Genomic DNA, 3,178 nt, shown 5'->3' with positions numbered 1-3,178 from the left:
AAGTACGGCATTGGGTGATATGCTTTTCAACTCCGCCAAACTTCCTATAAATTTTCCACTTTACACGCACATTATATAAAGCATGTGCTTTTTAAAAAAAAAATAAGTTGTTAACCTCACTGCGGTTAAAATGTATTAAATTAAATAGTTAACAAGGAAAACTCCAATTCTCTGGCTGTTTTCAGCTCGTGATTTTTGTTTCATAAGAACTACTCAGGTAGGGGCTATGCCAAGTAATTCTGTCAAAGTAACTCTGATCTCATCAACGGTTTGATCGTTGGTGAGACCTTTCAAGACAACGTTGAGCGACTTGGCGTTCTTGATGTCAAATGTAAAAAAATTACATCTTGTCAGTTAAATACTGAACAAGACGATCACGAACCTTTATTGAGTCGGCTAATAAGCGGCATTCACCTCTACGGCCAATTTGATAGGTAACTTTAACGTTAGAAACAAATGTTGAAAGTTCCTTTTTGAATATTTTAAATTCATAAGAAATAGTTACCACAATAGGTGGAACTTTCTCCTTCTTAAAAGAATTTACATTTTGTATAGTTTCATTAATAATTTCTTCCATTTCACCAGCTTCTTGCTCAGGCAAAATATCAAAGGGATTTTCACTGCAGACACTCGGATTGTCCGAGAGAGAATGCTCTCTCTTACTCCTCGTAGTGATGCGTGGTTTCTTTTTTCGTCCCGTCATTTCAGGATACGAAAAAAGTTCAATTAAAAAGTAGGTAGTCTTGACAAAGGCTGATGTGAAATAAGTTTCAGGTAATTTTTAAAAGATGCACTGACAAAACACAAACTTTGAAGCTATGTCTTACTGATAACTTGTACTTCGCCTTGATTTCTTTACATGGGAGTGGCTTATCCTAACGTCCTAACTAAACAAAATTTTTAATGTGAACACTCCACGAGTGAAAACGTTTCTCCATACAGTAAGGTCTTTTTTCACACGGGGGATGCGTTCCAAATTTGTATGGGATCGCGTAAAAAAAAAGACTTTTTTGAATTGCTAATATAACGAAGAAAACCGTTTTAAAATGTTTAAACCTCGTTTGAATATGTTAGTGGTCTATCTAGAGACCAAACAAATCGGTCGTTGCACGGACCGATTTGTTTGCAATTTGTAACAATCACGTTTAGTGTCCGTGTAATACACGGATGTTCACTTCACAGCTTCCACTATTCAGGATCGTCCTGTAGTGACTTTTTGAGGCGATAAACTGTGGTATAATGACATCCCACCACCTTGGCAATCTTCTTCAGCGTATTTTGGGTGAGCAGGAAACTCGTAATCACTTGGTGTACATTTCCACAAATTTGCAATAAAACAATTTCGATATTCTGATGCAGCACTTAAACTGAACCTCAACAAGTACACTGTTGACAGAAGTAAGTCTTTATTAGATAAATTAACCCAATATTAAAGATGGAACATTTTCGATTTTTTGACGTAGAACTACGTTTTACTTTAGCATACCACACAGGGATGCAAACTGAAAAACTGGGACGAAATTTGTCCCTTTTCAAATGCTTATAGGTCGGTTGGTTTTCAACCGATTTTCTTCATTCTTGCAGCAATCGATTGGAAAATTATACACGCATCTGCCCAAATGCAGAGAAATGTTGTTTGAATGTACGAACTATTGCACTATTGAAAATTGTCAAGCCTTGTTGAAATAAAAATAACGTCCTCTGATTGGTCGCTTGCTTGCTGTGTGTGTATGATATGGTATCATGTGTGTATGTGTGTATGATATGGTATGATGTGTGTATGATATAATGATATGGTATGATGTGTGTGTGTCTATGATATGGTATGATTTGTGTGTGTGTGCTGTGTATGGTTTTTAACTCGGCACGATCTGCTAACTGCTGAATCCGGTTCACGAAATTCACAACCCTTCATTAGTAGACATTATAACTCATTACCCAAGTAAAAATATTGGTTTTATCAAAGTTTTATAGCGGTCAATACAGCCAAAAAAGCGCTATAAAACTTTAATAAAAACAGTTGTGTTACTAGGGTAATGAAACACTCAATGCATTTGTTAATAGTGTACGTAGTTATACGTCATTTATGCGGTTGTGTCTTGGATACAACCTCCTACTTTTTTCCTGCCGCACCCTATATCTATTGGTAAAAATGTGTTGAAAAATGTTTTTACCGTTATTTTTCCAATCAAACCACATAAAAATGTTTGGTAGCCACTTTAAATAAATGTACAGGTAAATATAACGTACAATTTAAACATTGAAATATACATTGTGTAACAGTTCACAACAATAATAGAATACACAGTACAGATATTACGTGTCTAAAATATGTCTCCACGTAACGCCAAAAGCATTTTTAGATTTGAATCGAATTCATATCACAATAAATTTTTAAAATAAAAACGCGAGTTTTTCGATTAAATTGAGTTTAGAATAGAAGCATTCCTGCCTGCAACACTGGGTTAAAAATAAAAAATTATCAAGTCTTGTTAGCGCATTTGTCGCCTTTATGCACTCTTGGTCTCTTGGCCAATTTTCGGGTTCATTTTGGCGTACAATTCTGACCAGTAAAACTACCCAGTAAATTGAAAAGTGGTTGTTAAACAAGTTCACAATCAATAAAAAGATAATTATAAACCATCATATCGGAATCGGAATGAACTTATCGATATTCTAGTTGAGTCAACCTTTTTGCATTTATCAGCCAGCATATCAGAAAAGTGCTAATCATTAAACAAATAGCGTTGTTATATTTTCACCCATTATTTGTATTTTATTTTCTTTCGTTTGTATGCCTAGAACACAATATAAACCAACAAACCGACACAACATTCGGTTTGGCAAACACATATTTAAAATCAAAGAAATGATAAGCACACATTGCCAAGTCCGAGACTTGGTTCAGAAAAGATAAACACTAACATTAGCAAATGTGTCGTTAATATCACGATAACATGAATTACGAAACAGGGAAAACAATGCGGTTTCAACTTCCACTAAAAGAAATCGAATCTAATAGCCCAATGGCTGTTAATGTTTAACGCAGCTGTCAGACATACAATCAATCGCCATAATATATATGTGTGTGCCAATCTCCAACACTTGAAAACTGATAAAAGTGATTACATTTCCGAAGTGTATACCTACGAACATTACGAAGCATATCAGGTGTGCT

The sequence above is a fragment of the Wyeomyia smithii genome, chromosome 2 (genome assembly GCF_029784165.1).
Source record: "Wyeomyia smithii strain HCP4-BCI-WySm-NY-G18 chromosome 2, ASM2978416v1, whole genome shotgun sequence".
Lineage (NCBI taxonomy): Eukaryota > Metazoa > Arthropoda > Insecta > Diptera > Culicidae > Wyeomyia > Wyeomyia smithii.
Note: the sequence above shows the minus strand (reverse complement) of the source record.